General features: G+C 37.7%; 1 pseudogene; it reads right to left on the reverse strand.

Moving 5' to 3' along the window:
- Positions 1-20,580: 20,580 nt before the first annotated feature.
- Positions 20,581-21,134, reverse strand: LOC120860817 (annotated as a pseudogene).
- Between the last annotated feature and the right edge of the window lie 2,228 nt (positions 21,135-23,362).

Below are 23,362 nucleotides of genomic sequence, written 5' to 3' on the forward strand. Positions count from 1 at the left end.
AGGAGATGGTGGGATTATTTGAGAAAGTAGCATTGAAATATATACTTTACCATATGTAAAACAGATATCCAGTGAGAATTTGCTGCATGACACAAAGAACCCAAAGTCAGTGATCTGTGACAACCTAGTGGAGTGGATGGGGAGGGAGGTGGGAAGGAGGTTCAAGAGGGAGGGGACATATGTATACCTGTGGCTGATTCATGTTGATGTATGGCAGAAACCAACACAATTTTGTAAAGCAATTATTCTCCAATTAGGAATAAAGTAAAATTTTTAAAAGTTAAACAAAACCTCAGACAAATGGTAAAAGCAAAATCAAACTACCAGAAAAAGCAAAGAAACACACATCACACACAAAAGTCATGAAAACAAAACCAAGGAAAACAGAAACCAAGATGTCAACAAGATAAACTAATGAATCTAAAAACAAAATCAAACAATTAAAAAAAATTCCAAAGAAAACACAAAACAAACAAACCAAAAACCAAAGCAGAGAACCAATGGAAGAATAAAGCAAAGAAAATAAAACAAATAGGCAAAAATGATTTTTTTTAAAAAAAGGAAAAAATCAATATACAAACCAAAAGGGGGGAAATTGTCCTCAGAGACCCATTATGTGGGGATATTTACAGTCCTTTCCAGTGTTCAGGGTTTTCTAATAGTATTCATTTGGTGTTCTATGGTGATTGTTGCTTCTCTAGAGGTATTCCTGATGCATTCGTGGAGAGAGATATTTTCCATATCATCCTTCTGCTTGCTCAATTTTGCATCCACAAAGGAACTGAGAAGTCCAACTCCAGGCAAAAATCTTATGTGTAAATGATCTAGCTTAATCATAGGCAGTGATAAGGTTTAATGTGGCAGATCTCAAGGAAAGCTGGATCTTATTTTTGCCACCTGACTGTACTATCACAGGAAGTGAAGAAAGGCTTGATTGTAACTTTCAGTATGGTTCAGTGTCCTAGCTAATCTACTAGTCCCATGACTGCTCAACACTACTAGGTGTTTCTTTTCTGCATCTTTCAAATTACAGTTGAATACTGTCTCTCATATTTTTTTAAGTTTCCCAATTGAATAGAGGGAAAAAATTAATATAAATTCAATTAAAAATGAAATGGATGGATTAGTGAGATTAATATTTAGGAGGCAATTACACTTTTTGAAGAATCATTCTAGGCATTTTAATGTAAATATCACATTCAATTTATATTTACATTCTCATGCAGTCTTCACAAACATTTTAAGGGGACGACAGAGGATGAGATGGCTGGATGGCATCACTGACTCGATGGATGTGAGTCTGAGTGAACTCTGGGAGTTGGTGATGGACAGGGAGGCCTGGCGTGGTGCGATTCATGGGGTTGCAAAGAGTCGGACATGACTGAGCGACTGAACTGAACTGAACTGAACATTTTATTAGGGAGGCATTATTTACCCACTTCACAAACAGGAAAAGTCAGGTGTCAAATCAAACAACCTCTTGAAAATGCCTGTCTCCATGTAGCAATAAATCTGAGTAAAATTCCTCTTGGCAGGCAATGAAATATTTTAGAGTAAAGTTTCTATATTTCTTATTACATTTAAAGATTGTATGTATAACAAATACTGAAGATCAACATACATTTACTTTGAGTTGATGGCACCAAGTAAAACAGCATTCTCATTTTTTCCTCTGAAATATGTTTTGCCCTTGGGGAGACAAGATCTTCAGGGCAAGTGAAATAAAATCCTGACTTTCATTCTTATATCGTGTTCCCTACTCCAGTTGAAAGTAATCATCGGGGGAAGTTTTTTCTTCACAGGAATTAAGCATATTTACTTCCTGTCACGTTGAATCAAAAACTCAAACAGATGGAAAGAACACAGTAGAATACTGTAAGTAATGCGCCTGCTTGTTGGTCTCACATGCTTTTAGTATTTTTAATTATTCACAAAAAAATTACCGACATTATATAAGTTTATTATTCAAGAGTAAAAGACATTAAAATATTTAGAAGATACTTCTAAGAAGCAAAACAGAACTTGAGGCATGAGCTTTGGAGAGGCCAGTGAGATAAAATATAAAACGGATTCACTAATCATGACAAGTGGGTTTACTGGTCTGCAACTCTAAGAAATGTTCATCTGTTTGCTATATCTTTATTCCCATTCTTCTATTTCACAGGTTTATATTTGATAAAGTCCCCCCAAAAATGGCATAGAAAATGATTTTTATAATGATTGCTGAAGGAAATTCCTGGAGTTACATGGGTTATGCTTGTGCTCTGTACTTCAGTGATTAAATAAATTTATTTGCTTCTCAGTGGTGGCTTGAATGTGCCTTAAATTTAAGTTAGATATTTCAGGATCTTGCTAGGCTAATTAATTTATCTAATTTTGAATATGTTTAAGAGCCAACATTAGCTCTGTATTGTGTCAGCTTCTAGGACTTATCCAACAATGAATAAGAAAAAAAAAAGAAACAAAGCCAGCTTTCCTGGAATTGGGCAATGATATAAAATCAGACATTAGAGCAAACAGCTAGAATATAAGAAATAGAGGCCAAAGTGTTTTATAGAGTACTGTGGAAACACAGAGTAAAGACAGTCAAATCCCATGAGTCAAAACCAAGCTTTTCTACCTTTCAGAGTAGCCTGCTGTGGGTTAAAAATGCAGCAAAATTAGAAGTGTTTGGATAAGTAAAGCAAAATAAGGATAGCTATCATCAACATATTTTCTCAACATGTAAGCAGTTAGAGGGCATTCACCATAAAGTCCATGTTGATGGACAAAGATAAAATATTAGTTTATATTTGTTGCAAGTAATATCAAACTGCTTATAATTGTAATGTAGGCTAAATGTGGTTTTGTCACTTATAAATACATTGGTAATTAAAAGTACATTTGGATTCTGAGAGTATTTGTACTTCACAGGAAAGACTGTGGCTCAGTCAAAATAATATGTTAGTTGCTCAGTTGTGTCCGACTGTGTGTGACCCTGTGGACGGTAGCCCACCAGTCTCCTCTGTCCATGGAATTTTCCAGGCAAGAATAGTGGAGTGGGTTACCATTTCCTTCTCCAGGAGATCTTCCCAACCCAGAGATTAAACCTGGATCTCCTACATTGCAGGGAGATTCTTTACCATTTGAGCCAAGAAGCCCAAAATGATATATATTTATGATTGATAAATTCTGAATGTGATCCTAACTACAAAATGATTTTTAGGTGAGCTTAATTTATAAACACTCACCCCATGGTTAAATCTAGTTCTGTTTTAATGCTAAACATTTTAAAAGAAATGTAAGGGGTAAATGAAATAATAGAAATGGCTCTAATTACTACTTCTGTAATGCCCACACAAAATTGTAGTCTCACAAACTGGATTTCTCTCCCAGTCACAAATAGTCAAGGTCCACTTCTATGTTTCTTGTCTATGTTGCACTTCCATTGTTTGTTACTTGGCACATTTCTATGGGGAAAATGCCAGGGATTTCCTGGTAGCTATTTAACCATCTTTGGCAGAAGGAGATGTGCTCTATATCCTCACAAGCCCTTGATTGGTAGTACCTTCTCTCAGAAATCGCAACTCTACTGTTCACAGTAGTACTGTCTCTCCATGTGGTTTTAATTCACAGCCATGACATTAAAAGTGGAGTGTCTTTTTTTTTTAATAACTTACTTTGGCTGAGTCCCTTCCCTGTTCACCTGAAACTACCACAGCACTGTTAATTAATTATATCTCAATAAAAAATAAAAAGTTTTAAAAATTTTTTAAAAAAACATTTCCTTTTAATAGCCAGTTGAAGCAGAAAGAGTTTGGGCTCATGGCTTAAATTTAGGGAGGAAAATTCTGGCCATACAAGAAATGCAGAGGTTTTAAACTTGAGGTTAATCTAACTAGCACAAAATTATCTCAGACATGAGTACAGTTTATAATAGTTTCACATCTGAACTATAAACATGTCATATTATTTTATTCTGTCAGAAAAGTCTTATCTGCTCAGAAAATATCCAGAACAGGCATTTAAAAATTTTTCAACACAAGGAACATTAGAAAAAATCAGAATTTCATAGACTTTTCTGCTATGGATTGATATTTTGTTGTAAATTATTTCTAAATGTTTATGCTTTTCTCATTTCATGAATTCTTGGTAAAAGCTATTTAATAAAACAAATGTTGACTACCATTATATGACTAAATAAAATAGCATTAATTTGCACATAAGAAAGTTTCAGAAAAGGGCATTCATTGAACAGCAAAAATTCAGAATTCCCAAAATTTTGAAGGCATTGAAAACACTAAAATTTTCCAATAGTGAGCAGTTAGCAAAATTTACAAAGAGTACATGAATACTGTTAAGTATATTTGTATATCAAAGACTCTTTGGTAGTTTAAATATGTAAAATGTATTGTGATTTAATCAATTTATTGCTGATGTTATCATTTTGGACATGTTTAATTAAGAGATATTACAAAATACGTAAGTGACATTTTTTTATTTTATTTGAAAACCTAAAAATATACTTGGATGTGTGCACCTTGTACATGTGGGTGTGGGTGTGTGTTTTATTTTCCCTTTTCTATGGGTTTTGTTTCTCGTTTGCCCATTTCTTAGTCTTCTCTATCTTTAACTAGAAATAAAAGTCTTAGATTGTGTCATAAATTATTCTGGGACATCGTATTTGGCCTTTAAAATCATTTTAAAGCTGTGATCATTATGATTTTCCTACCACTTGCTTATTACAATTCTCTTACCATTTTTTTGTGTATACTGCAAAGATGAACATCACATTTGCTAAAATCACATTTATTGAAAATCTATGTGCCAACAGAAGGTAAAAACATTAGAAATGTATGTTATCAGTCTTTCTTATATTGATGCTACAAAACTTGGAATTGAGGGGAGCAATAATTATCAAAAGATATGTCACTTCTGTGTGGATGCAATTTTTCTTGCAAAAGTATTGCTCCAAAATAAAATTCTAAACTATGCAAAAATGTCATATAAAACCTCCTGTATTTCATATTTTATTCATTTCTAAAATGAAGATCAGCTATGTGTTTTATTTTTATGATGCTTCAGTTTATCAAGCATAATATAAATCCCAATGTTTACTAGTCATATTAATATGGACTTTGCAAAGACAAAATATTTAGACAATATATTCCTACAAGGTCATCAGTCATTTTTATGCTACAGTGAAATAATCTTCTTGGTATGTTGCCTGGGAAGTGAACGTTCTTTTAAATCATCATAATTTAGATTTTTCTCCTCCCTCCCTTTGGAATGCATTTTATGTGCGTAACAAAAAATAGTAATGATTTGCGTTTTTGTTGAGCACGCAAATCTTATATGTGACACAGAGAAAAAAGAATTCTAATGATTCATCATAATATATTGAGAGAGATATAAATGTCCACCTATTGACTCAGAGAAATCACTGCAAGAGTAAAGATTAGCTTAAAAAAGAGAAACCAGTAAAGAAATCTGATCTGTAATGGAACAAATCACTCAGTATTATCAGTGAGAAGGAAAGGGAAAAGAAGTATTTATTGAGCACTTGTGTGACAGATTCATGATTATCAAAATTATGAAGCCTGTTATGGAGGAAAGACATCCCTGGTGGCTCAGATGGTAAAGTGTCTGCCTGTAATGCAGGAAACCTGGGTTCGATCCCTGGGTCAGGAAGATCCTCTGGAGAAGGAAAAGGCAACCCATTCCAGTACTCTTGCCTGGAAAATCCCATGGACGGAGGAGCCTAGCGAGCTGCAGTCCATGGGATCGCAATGAGTCGGACACAACTGAGCGACTTCACTTTCACTTTTTCACTTTCATGGAGGAAAGAAGAAATAAAAATGAATCACTAAAATTACAAAAGCCCTATAACTGTAGAAATTATACTTTAAGAACCTTATTAATGTAAAAAAATGATAAACACATAAGATCATAGGGTTGGAGAAAGGGAAGTAAAAGTATCAATACACTGGTTTTCTGTTCTTTCATAGCAGGAAGTTAATACTGGAAATATTAAAAATGGTAGAAATATTAGACATTTGGGGAACATGGATAAAAGACAAGCTACAATAACTCCAGTTATTTATGTATTTCAAAACTCTCCTGCTGATAGAAATGCAGACATAGAGAAGAGACTTGTGGACACAGTGTGGGAAGGAGAGGGTGGGACAAATTGAGAGAGTAGTATTGAAACAATAACATTACAATGTGTAAAGCTGATACTAGTGGAAGTTGCTGTACAACACAGAGAGCTCAATCCAGTGCTCTGTGACAAGCAAGAAGGGTGGGATGGGGTGGGGAGAGGAAAGGAGATTCAAGAAGCAGGATACTAAGTCTAATTTACATTGTTGTATGGCAGAAACCATCATAATTTCATATATACTTTTCAAATAAAAAAGAAAAAACCCTCTCCCTCCATTGGCTTCAGAGGAATTATTTGTAAGGAATTATTAAATTAGAGATACCAAGGGAACATTTCATGCAAAGATGGGTTCGATAAAGAACAGAAATGGTATGGATCTAACAGAAGCAGAAGATATTAAAAAGAGGTGGCAAGAATACACAGAAGATCTGTACAAAAAAGATCTTCATGACCCAGATAATCACGATGGTGTGATCACTCACCTAGAGTCAGACATCCTGGAATGTGAAGTCAAGTGGGCCTTAGAAAGCATCACTACCAACAAAGCTAGTGGAGGTGATGGAATTCCAGTTGAGCTATTTCAAATCCTGAAAGATGATGCTGTGAAAGTGCTGCACTCAATATGCCAGCACATTTGGAAAATTCAGCCATGGCCACAGGACTGGAAAACATCACTTTTCATTCCAATCCCAAAAAAAGGTAATGCCAAAGAATGCTCAAACTACTGCACAATTGCACTCATCTCACATGCTAGTAAAGTAATGCTCAAAATTCTCCAAGCCAGGCTTCAGCAATATATGAACCATGAACTTCCAGTAGTTCAAGCTGGTTTTAGAAAAGGTAGAGGAAACAGAGATCAAATTGCCAACATCTGCTGGATCCCAAAAAAAGCAAGAGAGTTCCAGAAAAACATCTATTTCTGCTTTATTGACTATGCCCAAGCCTTTGACTGTGTGGATCACAATAAACTGTGGAAATTCTGAAAGAGATGGGAATACCAGACCACCTGACCTCTCTCTTGAGAAACCTGTATGCAGGTCAGGAAGCAACAGTTAGAACTGGACATGGAACAGGCTGGTTCCAAATAGGAAAAGGTGTACGTCAAGGCTGTATATTGTCACCCTGCTCATTTAACTTATATGCAGAGTACATCATGGGAAACGCTGGGCTGGAAGAAGCACAAGCTGGAATCAAGAATGCCGGGAGAAATATCAGTAACCTCAGATATGCAGATGACACCACCCTTATGGCAGAAAGTGAAGAGGAACTCAAAAGCCTCTTGATGAAAGTGAAAGAGGAGAGTGAAAAAGTTGGCTTAAAGCTCAACATTCAGAAAACGAAGATCATGGCATCTGGTCCAATCACTTCTTGGGAAATAGATGGGGAAACAGTGGAAACAGTGTCAGACTTTCTTTCTTTTTTGGGGCTCCAAAATCACTGCAGATGGTGACTGCAGCCATGAAATTAAAAGATGCTTACTCCTTGGAAGGAAAGTTATGACCAACCTAGATAGCATATTCAAAAGCAGAGACATTACTTTGCCAACAAATGTCCATCTAGTCAAGGCTCTGGTTTTTCCTGTGGTCATGTATGGATGTGAGAGTTGAGCTGTGAGGAAAGCTGAGTGCCAAAGAACTGATGCTTTTGAACTGTGGTGTTGGAGAAGACTCTTGAGAGTCCCTTGGACTGCAAGGAGATCTAACCAGTCCATTCTAAAGGAAATCAGTCCTGGGTGTTCATTGGAAGGAATGATGCTAAAGCTGAAACTCCAGTACTTTGGCCACCTCATGCGAAGAGTTGACTCATTGGAAAAGACTCTGATGCTGGGAGGGATTGGAGTCAGGAGGAGAGGGGGATGACAGAGGATAAAATGGCTGGATGGCGTCACCGACTCAATGGGCATGAGTCTGAGTGAACTCCAGGAGTTGGTGATGGACAGGGAGGCCTGGCGTGCTGTGATTCATGGGGTCACAAATAGTCAGACATGACTGAGCAACTGAATTGAACTGAACTGATTGCCTCATGAAAAAAATTTGACCTTATGTTCTGCAATATCTTCCTCTTTTATTTCAGATTTATTATATCCTTTTGTAATCATGCAAATTTTATGTATTAAAATATATTATTAATTTATATCATTAAATACTGGCAAATATTTTAGGACTCCTAGTTGTCCATTGATAGAAATATTTGGACTGATGTTGAACAGTTGTTAATAGTTCCTGTTTATGACCCTTATTTTACCTTCTTCATGTTTTTGACTATCAATTGTATTATCATTATTTATATTATCTTATTGATAATCTTATTGCATATCATACTGAAAAACAGTAAAAGGTTAGATAAGTTGTAATTAAATTTAAGTTAGTTAGCTCTTACTGGGCTCAAGCTCCTAAAATTTCAAGCAAATTCAATCTCTCATTTATCATAAAGGACTTCCCTGGTGGCTCAGACGGTAAAGCTTCTGTCTACAATGTGGGAGACCCGGGTTCGAGCCCTGGGTTGGGAAGATCCCCTGGAGAAGGAAATGGCAATCCACTCCAGCACTATTGCCTGGAAAATCCCATGGACAGAGGAGCCTGGTAGGCTACAGTCTATGGGGTTGCAAAGAGTTGGACACTACTGAGTGACTTCATTCATTCATTCATTATAAAGGTTTCTGCAGGTGGAGGGAGAAAAAATAGTTTGCAATTATAATCATTCTAATAAAGACAAAATACAAATTAATAAACCAGGGAAATTACCAAATGTACAGGAAACAACTTTAAATAACAAATATAATTGTAAGATCTAGAAAATTACTTTGATGCAAGTAATTTTCTCCTTTTTCTTCAAAAAGTGTAAGTACAAGGGATGTTTTTTAAGAAAGTTCATTTTTCTTCCTTTTACTTTTTTTTTTTTTTGGTATCAGAAAAAAACCTAATGTTTCTAAAGTAATTTTATGCTTTCATTGTGACAATAAAAAGGTAATATTCAGGAAACATACTTTTTTTTTATTCTCACCTATTTAACCACCAGAATTTCATTGACCTCAGAGTTTGATATATGTTTTCTTCCATGGTTACTCTTGGGAGCAAAATATAACATGTAATATTAGAATGACAGTTTTTGTATGTTTTCAATATGCCTAGCTAGATATAATGATGCAATCTCTGCAAATTCTTCAGAAGCTGCTTCCAATGCCTTAGTAGAAGAAAGGACTGCTATGAATAGTCAGCTGAATGTATAAAAGGACTTTGAACTTTGGGAGAGGAGTTTTTTGTTGAGCTCCTCTCTGCCGCTTCAACTTGATGTCATTCTGTGCATTTTTCAGACCATTAGAAATTTTCAGTATATTGTGCTGAAAGTAAATTTCAAAAGCCTCTAATGGAGATCACAGGAGACGATCCTTGGAAGTGTAGTCTAAGCATCATAAGAGTCTAGGAAAATCATTAAAAACTACTGATAGTTAGATGAGAAAACATTCCAACCGCTGCAACAAACTATAAAGAAGTGTAGGAAGAAGTATAAAACTAAACAGACACTAAAGATCTTTTTCCTAAAAACGTGAAAAAAAAAGTTTAAATACTACATTAGGATATAATCAGAAAATCTAAGCAAAGAAAGAGAATTTTTAGAGCTATAGTAAAGTGTACCATATTTATATTCAACAAAAGTGTGAAACACTTTCTACCTACATTACTTAATTTAATACATTTTTGTGCTGCCAAATTAAGAAAATTTCAACTGAAGAGTACTGACTGAAAGGATGACATCTTCAGAGTAGATTAACAAAGGATTATCCAGGAGCAACTTGGAAATTAGATTCTGGGTGCATATTTCTGCAAGGGAGCTAGAGGGATGGCAGAACATTTACGTACCTCTCTGTTCATCGTCTTAACCATGTCCTCACACCCCTACTGTCTGCTCTTTCTGAGACACAATTGCTCTCCTCTGTTCTGCTTATGTTTAAAATATTTAATTAGAATTTATTATTACCTTGGTTTGTTTTTTTTTGTTTTTTTTTTTTTTGGTCCCAATAGTGCTTGATCTTTACATCTTTGGCATCCAGAAGGACTGGTTAGGCAACTTCTATAAAAGTGATACCTAGAAAGTTGCGGCATGGAAAGGATAGTATGCATTGTTGAACAAGTGGCTAAAGATATGGTCAACTAGTGGACAATAGGACCAGAAAATGAATAGAAAGGTGATAAATATCTGTGCTCCACCCTAAGCCTCATGCTCTAGGTACATTTTTTGAATGAGTAAGATTTAAAATGATCACAAGAATTCAGCACCTGTTCTACCCACTCTGTATTCTACCCCTCTATAGAATAGCGAGTATCCTTTTCCTAATTTGTAAAATGAGTGTGAGGCATCAAAGGGACTAAGTTTTCTATCAAGGTTTTCAGCTCTGTGCACTTTGATGACTGAATATTAACCTATCCTTGGTTTATTTTGACTAAAAACATTGTAAGCTCTTTGAAGACAAATATGATGTATTATGCATTTTGTTTTCATCACAATGCTTTTAGTATAAGGAACAATGTGGTGGATTCTCAAAAATAATTCTGAAATGGTCATTTAGCTAAATTATCAAACTTGAAAGATCCACGCAGAGAAAGCAAAACTTTGAATGTTATTTTGTGTTCAGTTTTATTTTAAAAATTCCTCTATAGTAATCTGAAAAAAAAAGGAAAAAAAAATGCTGCACTTGATCAAGAATGGAAGGAAATCAATTTAAATGAGATTAAAAATAAGGACTGAATTTTATATGTGTTGATAGTGACCAACAGCTTCTGATAATGAAGATATTAATTGAATCATATGTACATTTTACTATACACATTAAACTGAGAAAATCATCAAATTAAATGTTAAGAATTCTTAATAAAACTATCAGTACAATTAAATATACTCTTATACTTTCCCCAACTTAAAATAGGGATCACAAAGTAATTTCAACTAAATTCGAATGGAAAAAAAAAGGGGGGGAGGAAATAGAATTTATCATCAAAAATCAACTGGCAAGAGTTAGATGAACACCAGCAGCTATCTCATACTGGGGAGTAATAAACAAGGCTGGATAAAGAATGAATCATGTCAGGTTAATCTAATTTCCTTATATCTCAAAGTGACTTAGGAGATCAAGAAGGAGCAATAGATTAAATATATCCTGATGTTAACAAGGTTTTCAGTGCTGTTCCATTAAACACCATCAATCATTACCAAACAAGGAAAAATGTGGCAGAGTCTCTCATTTATTAGGAGGGTTGGCAGAAATTTGGAAAATCTTTGACATCATGTCAATAACAAGGTTAGGAGATGTCTACCCTATTCTACGGTTGTCTAACATGAAGCAGCTGTTATTTATATAAATCAGTTGTTTTCAATAGATCATATTTTTTAATATTGATAACAGACACCAAGATATTTTTTTCAGTATAGGCTTACAAATATAAGAAAAATGAAGAATTTTGCTATAACTTCCTCAGCTATTAAAATAGAAATATTGATAGGGATTAGTCAAACTGCTGCTGTAACAAATAAACCATGTAGAATGCTTATCACAGTACTGGGCATATAACATTACTTCATTCAAAAATTGTTCCTTCTACAATTAATTTTATTTCCATCAGTGTATTATATGAAGGTTTTGACATGTAATTTTGTTTCTAGACATAGCATAGCATATGCAGACTCAGTCACACCATCATGTCCAATGACTTGTGACCCCATGGACTCTAGCCACCTGGGCTCCTCTGTCCATGGAATTTTCCAAGCAAGAATAATCCCTTCCCAACCCAGGGACTGAACCCACACTTCTTATGTCTCTTGCAGCATGTCATACTTAACACACATTATTCATTGACCATCTGATGTGAGATGGTTTGATTTTATATGGTCTGGCAAACTCAGAGAGTAGGAAAAACTCAGTACAAATACATTACAAATAAGAGCTCTGATTAAATGTATAAATTTACAATAAATTATTTTTGGCAACTCTTTCTGTGCCTGCCTGTTTGTCTGCCCACACCTGCTCTTTTTCCTGCTAATAAACACTTTTCTTATTTCACTAGTTTCTGTCTCTATGTGGAAATGCATTTCTAAAAAGCTGATGGACCAGGACCTTGTCACTGGCCCCTGGTACCTGGTGGTCAAGTGGTTAGGATTCAGCGCTCTCACTGCCACAACCTGACTTAAATCTCTGGCTGGGAACTTTAAGCCTCTGAGGCCACCCAAGATCAAATACAGTGACAAAATGCATAAATTCAAGATTGGTTCAAGACGCGAGAGTAGAAGGACATGCGCTCATCTCTTCTTGTGACAGCACCAAAATCACAAGAAACTGCTGAACAACTAACAGGAAGACATTCAGTCACTCAGTCCGTTCAGTCGCTCAGTCGTGTCTGACTCTTTGCAACCCCATGAATCACAGCACGCCCGGCCTGCCTGTCCATCACCATCTCCCGGAATTCACTCAGATTCACGTCCATAGAGTCGGTGATGCCATCCAGCCATCTCATCCTCTGTCGTCCCCTTCTCCTGCCCCCAATCCCTCCCAGCATCAGAGTCTTTTCCAATGAGTCAGCTCTTCACATGAGGTGGCCAAAGACAGGAAGACACTAGAACTACCTAAAAAGATACTCTGCATCTGAAAACAAAGAAGAAGCCACAGTGAGATGGTAGAAGGGGTACAATAATGGTAAAATTCAATCCCATAACCGCCAAGTGGGGAACATGAAAACTGGAGAACCACAAAAGTTTTCCCACTAAAGTGAAAGTTCTTAGCCCTTATCAGGCTTCCCATCCCGGGGATATGAAAAGTGGAGTAAGAATCCTCAGAGAATCTAATTTCAAAAGCCAGCAGAATGTGATTATGGGACTTCCAGAAAAGAGAGACTCCACACTTGGACACACAAAACATCTGTGTGCACCAGGACCAAAGGGAAAAGAGCAGTGACCCCCTAGAAGACAGAGTAAAACATACTTTCTAGTCTTGGAGGGTCTTCTACAGAGGAAAGGGGTGGCTGTGGCTCATACAGGGACAAGGGCACTGGCAGAGCAGTTCTGAGTAGCACTCCCTGGTATGAGCCGTCATGAAGCCTACCCTTAGTCCCACCATAAGGCCTGTAGGCTCCATGACAGGTCAGGCCAGTTCAGTCCAGTCTCTCAGTCGTGTCTGACTCTTTGTGACCCCATGAATCACAGCACGCCAGGCCTCCCTGTCCATCAGCAACTGCCGGAGATTACTCAAACTGATGTCCATCAGGTCGGTGATGCCATCCAGCCATCTCATCCTCTATCGTCCCCTGCTCCTGTTGCCCCCAATCCCTTGCAGCATCAGGGTCTTTTCCAATGAGCCAACTCTTCACATGAGGTGGCCAAAGTACTGGAGTTTCAGCTTTAGCATCAGTCCTTCCAAAGAACACCCAGGATTGATCTCCTTTAGAATGGACTGGTTGGATCTTGCAGTCCAAGGGACTCTCAAGAGTCTTCTCCAACACCATAGTTCAAAAGCATCAATTCTTCGGCACTCAGCTTTCTTCACAGTCCAACTCTCACTTCCATACATGACCACTAGAAAAACCATAGATTTGACTAGACGGAACTTTGTTGACAAAGTAATGTCTCTGCTTTTCAATATGCTATCTAGGTTGGTCATAACTTTCCTTCCAAGGAGCAAGCGTCTTTTAATTTCATGGCTGCAATCACCATCTGCAGTGATTTTGGGGCCCAAAAAAAGAAAGTCTGACACTGTTTCCACTGTTTTCCCATCTATTTCCCATGAGATGATGGGACCAGATGCCATGATCTTCGTTTTCTGAATGTTGAGCTTTAAGCCAACTTTTTCACTCTCCTCTTTCACTTTCATCAAGAGGCTTTTTAGTTCCTCTTCACTTTCTGCCATAAGGGTGGTGTCATCTGCATATCTGAGGTTATTGATATTTCTCCCGGCAATCTTGATTCCAGCTTGTGCTTCTCCCAGCCCAGCATTTCTCATGATGTACTCTACATATAAGTTAAATGAGCAGGGTGACAATATACAGCCTCGACGTACTCCTTTTCCTATTTGGAACCAGGCTGTTATTCCATGTCCAGTTCTAACTGTTTCTTCCTGACCTGCATATAGGTTTCTCAAGAGGCAGGTCAGGTGGTCTGGTATTCCCATCTCTTTCAGAATTTTCCACAGTTTATTGTGATCCACACAGTCAAAAGCTTTGGCATAGTCAATAAAGCAGAAATAGATGTTTTTCTGGAAATTTCTTGCATTCTTGATGATCCAGCAGATGTTGGCAATTTGATCTCTGTTTCCTCCGCCTTTTCTAAAACCAGCTTGAACTACTGGAAGTTCATGGTTCACATATTGCTGAATCCTGGCTTGGAGAATTTTGAACATTACTTTACTAGTTTGTGAGATGAGTGCAATTGTGCGGTAGTTTGAGCATTCTTTGGCATTGCCTTTCTTTGGGATTGGAATGAAAACTGACCTTTTCCAGTCCTGTGGCCATGGCTGAGTTTTCCAAATTTGCTGGCATATTGAGTGCAGCACTTTCATAGCATCATCTCTCAGGATTTGAAATAGCTCCACTGGAATTCCATTACCCCCACTACCTTTGTTTGTAGTCATGCTTTCTAAGGCCCACTTGATTTCACATTTCAGGATGTCTGTCTGTAGGTGAGTGATCACACCATTGTGATTATCTGGGTCATGAAGATCTTTTTTGTACAGTTCTTCTGTGTATTCTTGCCATCTCTTCTTAATATCTTCTGCTTCTGTTAGATCCATACATTTCTGTCCTTTATCAAGCCCATCATTGCATGAAATGTTCCCTTGGTATCTCTAATTTTCTTGAAGAGATCTCTGAAGTGAAGTCACTCAGTCGTGTCCAATTCTTTGCGACCCCATGGACTGTAGCCTAACAGGCTCCTCCATTCATGGGATTTCCTGGCAAGAATACTGGAGTGGGTTGCCATTTTCTTCCCCAGGAGATCTTCCCAACCCAGGGATTGAACCCAGGTCTCCCGCGTTGTAAGCAGACCCTTTACCATCTGAGCCACCAGGGAAGTCCGCTTTCCCATTCTGTTGTTTTCTTCTATTTGTTTGCATTTTCACTGAGAAAGGCTTATCTCTCCTTGGTATTCTTTGGAACTCTGCATTCAGATGCTTATATCTTTTCTTTTCTCATTTGTTTTTGTTTCTCTTCTCTTCACAGCTATTTGTAAGTCCTCCTCAGACAGCCATTTTGCTTTTTTGCCTTTCTTTTCCATGGGGATGGTCTTGATCCCTGTCTCCTGTACAATGTCACGAACCTCATTCCATAGTTCACCAGGTACTCTATCTATCAGATCTAATCCCTTAAATCTATTTCTCACTTTCACTATATAATCATAAGGGATTTGATTTAGGTCATACCTGAATGGTAAGTGGTTTTCCCCACTTTCTTCAATTTCAGTCTGAATTTGGCAATAAGGAATTCATGATCTGAGCCACAGTCAGCTCCTGGTCTTGTTTTTGCTGACTGTATAGAGCTTCTCCATCTTTGACTGCAAAGAATAGAATCAGTCTAATTTCAGTGTTGACCATCTGGTGATGTCTATGTGTAGAGTCTTCTCTTGTGTTGTTGGAAGAGGGTGTTTGCTATCACCAGTGCATTTTCTTGGCAAAATTCTGTTAGCCTTTGCCCTGCTTCATTCTGTACTCCAAAGCCAAATTTCCTGTTACTCCAGGTGTTTCTTGACTTCCTACTTTTGCATTCCAGTCCCCTACAATGAAAAGGAAATCCTTTTTGGGTGTTAGTTCTAAAAGGTCTTATATGTCTTCACAGAACCGTTCAATTTCAGCTTCTTCAGCGTTACTAGTTGGGGCTTTGGCTAGGATTACCGTGACATTGAGTGGTTTGCCTTAGAAACGAACAGAGATCATTCTGTCGTTTTTGAGATTGCATCCAAGTACTGCATTTTGGACTCTTGTTGACCATGATGGCTACTCCACTTCTTCTAAGGGATTCCTGCCCACAGTAGTAGATATACTGGTCATCTGAGTTAAATTCACCCATTCCAGTCCATTTTAGTTTGCTGATTCCTAGAATGTCGACGTTCACTCTTGCCATCTCCTGTTTGACCACTTCCAATTTGCCTTGATTCACGGACCTGACATTCCAGGTTCCTATGCAATATTGCTCTTTACAGCTTTGGACCTTGCTTCTATCACCAGTCACATCCACAGCTGGGTATTGTTTTTGCTTTGGCTCCATCCCTTCATTCTTTCTGGAGTTATTTCTCCACTGATCTCCAGTAGCATATTGGGCACCTCCTTCTAAGGAGCAGCAGCTGCACAGGCACAGGAGGCCCAAGAGGAGCTACTCCACATTCAAGGTCAGCAGGGGCGGTCGTGAGGAGATACCCCTCATCCAAGGTAAGGAGCAGTGGCTGCACTTTGCTGGAGCAGCCGTGAAGAGATACCCCACCTCCAAGGTAAGAGAAACCCAAGTAAAATGGTAAGTGTTGCAAGAGGGCATCAGAGGGCAGACACACTGAAACCATAATCACAGAAAACTAACCAATCTGATCATATGGCCCACAGCCTTGTCTAACTCAATGAAACTAAGCCATGCCGTGTGGGGCCACCCAAGACAGATGGGTTATGGTGGAGAGGTCTGACAGAAGGTGGTCCACTGGAGAATGGAATGGCAAACCACTTCAGGATTCTTGCCTTGAGAACCCCATGAACAGTATGAAAAGTGACATGTCACTTGGGGCTAAACAACTAACAGGGAGGGAACACAGACCTGTTAGTTGTTTAGCCTGAGGTGACCCATTAGCAGAAAAGTAGATTAAAGTTTTACTGAACATGGTTCTGCCGCCAGAGCAAGACTCTGCTCCACCCATCAAAAATCCCTTTAGGAAGCTTGCACAAGCCTCTCAGATAGCCTCATCCACCAGAGGGCAGACAGTATAAACAAGAAGAATTGCAATCCTTGAAGCCTGAAGAATGAAAGTCACAATCACAGTAAGTTAGGTAAAATGAAAAGGCAGAGGATTAAGTCTCAGATGAAAGAACAGCATAAAATCCCAGAAAAACAATTAAATGAAGTGGATATAGACAACCATCCAGAAAAACATTTGAGAGTAATAATAGTAAAGATGATCCAGGATCTAAGGAAAAGAATGGAGGAAAGGATCTAGCGAGTGTAAGAAATGCTTAATAAAGACCTAGAAGAACTAAAGAACAAACAAATAGAGATGAAAAACTCAAATGAAAATATACACTGAAAGAATTAATAGCAAATTAACTGAAGAAAAAGAACGGATAAATAGCCTAAGATGCAGAATGGTGGAAACACTACTAAGGAATAGAACAAAGGAAAATGAATGAAAGGTAATGAGGACAGAATAAGAGAACTCTGGGCAACACTGCATATACGGACATTTACAATTTAGGAATCCTGGAAGAGGAAGAGAGAGAGAAAGGACCCACGGAAATACTTGCAGAGATAATAGCTAAAAATTTCCCTAACATGGTAAGGAAATATTCAACAAAAAGAGCAGAGGGTCCAAGGCAAAATAAACTGAATGATAAACAAACTAAGAAATATAACAGTCCATCTGATGAAAATTAAAAACAAAGAAACTGTATTAAAAGCAGCATGAAACATGACAAATAGCATACTCCCGTAAGGTTATCTGCTGATTTCTCAACAGAAACTCTGCACACACAAAGGGAATGGCATGATATATTTAAAGTGATGAAAGGGAGGTCCTTACATACAAAAATATCCTACCAAGCAAGGCTCTCATTTAGATTTGATGGAGAAATAAAAAGCTTTACATACAAACAAAAGCCAAGAGAACCCAGCAACATCAGGCCAGCTTTGTGACAAATCCTAAAGGAGCTCCTCCAGGGAGGAAAGAGAATAGCAACATAAAAATAAAACCTTATACATATATAGACTGCTATATCAAAACCACATTAGAACAGCAAACCCAAACACTACAATAAATACACATACACACAAAGAAAAGCAGCCAAAACCCAAAACTAAAGATGATCATAAAAACAGAATAGAAGAGAACAGAAGAGAAAAAGAAGAAAAAAGACTTACAAGAACAAACCCAAAACAATTATGAAAAAAGCAAATAGATACATAATTACATTAAATATAAATAGATAAATGCACTAACCAAAAGACAGACTGCCTGAATGGTTACAAAAATAAGACCCATATATATGCTGTCTACAAGAGAGAGACCTCAGATCTAGGGAAACATACAAAATGAAAGCAAGGGGATGGAAGAAACTATTCCATGTCAATGGAAATCAGAAAAGCAGCAATATTACTGCAGGGGCAGTAATAGTCATATCAGGAAAAAAAAGACTTTAAAATAAAGGCTATTGTAAGAGACAGAAAGGAAATTATGTAATGATCAAGAGATTAAGAAGAAAATATAACAATTATAAATATATGTGCACTGAACTTAGGAACACCTAAATACGTAAAGAAAATGCTAGAGACATACAAGGAAACATCAACAATAACAATAAAATAATGAGGTACTTTAATATCTCACTTTCAACAACAGACAGATCATCAAGACAGAAAATCAACAAGAAAACTCAGGACTTAAATGCATACATTAGACCAGATGGATTTTATTGATATTTATAGAGCATTCCACCTAAAAGCAGCAGAATGCACATTCTTCTCAAGTGCACATGAAACATTATCCAGGATTGATCACATATTAGACCACAAGGCAAGCCTTGGTAAATTTAGGAAAATGGAAATAATATCAAGCAACTTATCCAATCACACCACTATGAGATTAGAAACAGATTACCAAAAAACTATTAAAAACACACATACACAAATATCTGGAGGCTAAGCCATATTCTACTAAACAACAAATGGACCACTAAAGAAATCAAAGAGAGTATCAAAAACAACCTAGACACAAGGAAAATGAAAACACAAGGTTCAAAACCTTTGGGATGCAGCAAAAGAAGTTCCTTGAAGAAAGTTTATAGCAATATAATATTGCTTCAGGAAACAATAAAATCTCAAATAAACAAACTAACATATATCTAAAGCAAAAAAATAACAAGAAAACCTAAAGTTGCCATAAGGAAAGAAAGCATGATATAAGAGCAGATATAAATGAAATACAGGAAAGAAAGCAATAGCAAAAATCAATAAATTAAAAACTAGTTCTTCAAAAGATTAAAAAATTGATCAATTTCAGCCAGACTCATCAAGAAAAAAGAGAGATAACTCAAATCAATGCAATCAAATTATAGGGGTCCCAAAAGAAAAAGAGAAAAAGAAAGAGTATGAAAAAAGGAAAGATATACCCATATGAATGCAGCGTTCCAAAAAACAAGGAGAGATAAGAAAGCCTTCCTAAGAGATCAATGCAAAGAAATAGAGGAAAACAATAGAATGGGAAAGACTAGAGATCTCTTCAAGAAAATTACAGATACCAAGGGAACATTTCATGCAAAGATGGGTACAATAAAGGACAGAAATGGCATGGACCTAACAGAAGCAGAAGATATTAAGAAGAGGGAACAGGAATACACAGAGCTACACAAAAAAGATATTAATGACTCAGATAACCAAGATGGTGTGATCACTCAGCTAGAGCCAGACATCCTGGAGTGTGAAGTCAAGAGGGCCTTAGGGAGCATCACTACAAACAAAGCTAGTGGAGGTGATGAAATTCCAGCTGAGCTATTTCAAATCCTAAAAGATGATGCTGTGAAAGCACTGCACTCAATATGCCAGCAAATTTGGAAAACTCAGCAGTGGCCACAGGGCAAGAAAAGGTGAATTTTCATTCCAATCCCAAGGAAAGGCAATGCCAAAGAATATTCAAACTACTGCACAATTGCATTCATTTCATATGCTAGCAAGTTCATGCTCAAAATCCTTCAAGCTAGGCTTCAATAGGATGTAAACCAAGGGCTTCAATAGGATGTAAACCAAGAACTTCAAGATGTTCAAGCTGATTTTAGAAAAGGCAGAGGAACCAGAGATCAAATTGCCAACATCCTTTGGATCATAGAAAAAGCAAAAGAATTTCAGAAAAAAAAATCAACTTCTGTTTCATTGACTACGCTAAAGCCTTTGACTGTGTGGATCACAACAAATTGTGGAAAATTCTTCAAGAAATGTTAATACCAGACCACCTTACTTGCCTCCTGAGAAACCTGTATGCAGGACAAGAAGCAACAGTTAGAACCGAACATGGAACAATGGACTGGTTCCAAGTTGGGAACAGAGTACTTCAAGGCTGTATATTGTCACCCTGCTTATTTAACTTCTATTCAGAGTACATCATTTGAAATGCCAGACTGGATGAAGCACAAGCTGGAATCAAGATTGCAGGGAGAAATATCAATAACTTCAGATATACAGATGGTACCACTATAATGGCAGGAAGCAAAGAGAAATTAAAACTATTCTTTTTTTTTTTTTTTTTTTTTACAGTCCAAATCTTTATTTTTACACCCATCAGGCCATGAATTCATAGGGAATGGGCTCTGACAGTTCGGGTTCCTTTCCATTGGTCCTCACAAAGTGTGCTTCTCTGGGTGGAGCAGGCTGGCGCTTCAGCTGAACCCAAGTCCCTTTCCCTTTGGCTTCTTTCTTTTTCTGGTCATTTTCCTTCACATATTTCAGGAAGCTATCTCGGCTCTTAGAGTGCTTAATATGCTTGATATGCACATCAATTCTCTTGGCAAGAATCTTGCCCTTGTTTGTTTATAGTGATGCCAACAGCATGCTGGGTAACATTGTAGACTCTCCCAGTTTTGCCATGGTAACATTTGTGGGGCATTCCTTTTTGAACAGTACCCATTCCCCTGATATCTACAATATCACCCTTCCTGTAGATTCACATGTATGTGGCCAAAGGAACAACTCCATGTTTTCTGAAAAGCCTGGAGAACATGCAGTGGGTGCCCCACCTCTTTCCCTTTGTGTTGGTCATCTTGGCGAATCGCTGGAAGATGGCAGTTCCATAAAGCTACTCTTGATAAGAGTGAAAGAGGAGAGTGAAAAAGCTGGCTTAAAACTCAACATTCAGAAAACAAAGATCATGGCATCCGGTTCCATTACTTCATGGCAAATAGATGGGGAAAAAGTGGAAGCTTTTTATTTTCTTTTCTTGGGCTCCAAACTCACACAATGACTGCAACCATGAAACTAAAAGACACTGGTTCTTTGGAAGAAAAGATATGACAAACCTAGACAGTATATTAAAAAACAGAGACATCACTTTGTCAAAAAAGGTCCATCTAGTCAAAGCTATGGTTTTTCCAGTAGTCATATACAGATGTGAGAGTTGGACCATAAAGAAGGCTGAGTGCCTAATAATTGTTGCTTTCAAACTGTTTTTCTGGAGAAGATTCTTGAGAATCCCTTGGACAGCAAGGAGATCAAACCAGTCAATCCTAAAGGAAATCAGCCCTGAATACTTACTGTAAAGACTTATACCAAAGATGAAGCTCCAGTAATTTGGCCACCTGATGTGAAGATCTGACTCATTGGATAAGATCTTGATGCTGGGAAAGATTGAGGGCAGGAGAAAAAGGAGGGCAACAGAGGATGAGATGGTTGGACGGTATCACTGACTCAATAGATATGACTTTTAATAAACCCTGGAAGATAGTGAAAGACAGGGAAGCCTGACATGCTGCAGTCCCTGTGGTTGCAAGTCAGACCCAACTGAATGACAGACCACAAATGCATATATATGGCATCTAGTGACTAAAGCGACTTGGCACACAAGTATGCATTGAATCTAGAATGATGGTACTGGTGAGCCTATTTTCCTGGGCAGCAATGGAGATGCAAACATAGAGAACAGACTTGTGGACATAGTTGGGGAAGGAAAAGGTGGGGCAAACTAGGAGAGTAGCATTGGAACTTATACTTTTCTGTATGTAAAATTGATAGCCAGTGGGTATTTGCTGTATGAGGCAGGGTGCTCAAACTCAGTGCTCTGTAACAACCTAGCATGATGGTATTGTGTAGGAAATGGGAGGAAGTTTCAAAGGGAGAGGGGTGACTGATTCATGTGATGTATGGAAGAACACAACACAACATTGTAAAGCAATTATCCTCCAATTAAAAAATAAAATAATTCTACAAACAATAAATGCTGGAGAGGGTATGGAGAGAAGAGAACTTTCCTACAGCGTTGGTGGGAATGTAAATTGGTATAGCCACTATAGAGAACAATACAAAGGTTCCTTAAAAAATAAAAAGCGTTACCATATGACCCTGCAATCCCACTTCTGGGCATATGTCAGAGAAAATCCTAATTCAAAAAGATACTCGCAGTCCAATTTTTATTGCAGTTCTATTTACAATAGCCAGGATATGGATACAACCTAAATGTCCATCAATGAATGCTACTGCTACTGCTGCTAAGTCGCTTCAGTCGTGTCCAACTCTGTGCGACCCCATAGACGGCAGCCCACCAGGCTCCTCCGTCCCTGGGATTCTCCAAGCAAGAACATTGGAGTAGGTTGCCATTTCCTTCTCCAATGCATGAGAGTGAAAAGTGAAAGTGACGTCACTCAGTCGTGTCCAACTCCCAGCGACCCCATGGACTGCAGCCTACCAGGCTCCTCCACCGATGGGATTCTCCAGGCAAGAGTACTGGAGTGGGGTGCCATTGCCTTCTCCAAAATGTCCATCAATAGAGGAATAGATGGAGAAGATATGATACATATATACAATGGAATATTAACCATAACAGAGAAAAAAATAATGCCATTTGCAGCAACATGGATGGACCTAGAGGTTGTCATACTGAGTAAAATCAGACAGAGAAAGAGAAATATCATATGATATCCCCTATATGTGAAAACTATAAAGAAATGATGCATTTCAACTTATTTATAAAACAGAAACAGAGTCATAGACTTAAAGAATGAAATTTTGGTTATGGTGGGGGGAGGTAGGAGAGAAGGGATAGTTAGGGAGTCTGAGATCCATACATATACATTGCTGTATTTAACATGGATAATCATAAAAGACCTACTTTATACTTCGGGGAACTCTACTCAATGCTATGTGGGAACCTGGATGGGAAATTGCCACATGAATGAATGAATGTATATGTACGGCTGAGACTTTCTGCCATGCACCTGAAACTATCACAACATGGTTAATCGATTATGAAGTGAAGTGAAGTGAAGTCGCTCAGTCGTGTCTGACTCTGCGACCCCGT

The sequence above is a fragment of the Oryx dammah genome, unplaced genomic scaffold (genome assembly GCF_014754425.2).
Source record: "Oryx dammah isolate SB20612 unplaced genomic scaffold, SCBI_Odam_1.1 HiC_scaffold_11203, whole genome shotgun sequence".
Lineage (NCBI taxonomy): Eukaryota > Metazoa > Chordata > Mammalia > Artiodactyla > Bovidae > Oryx > Oryx dammah.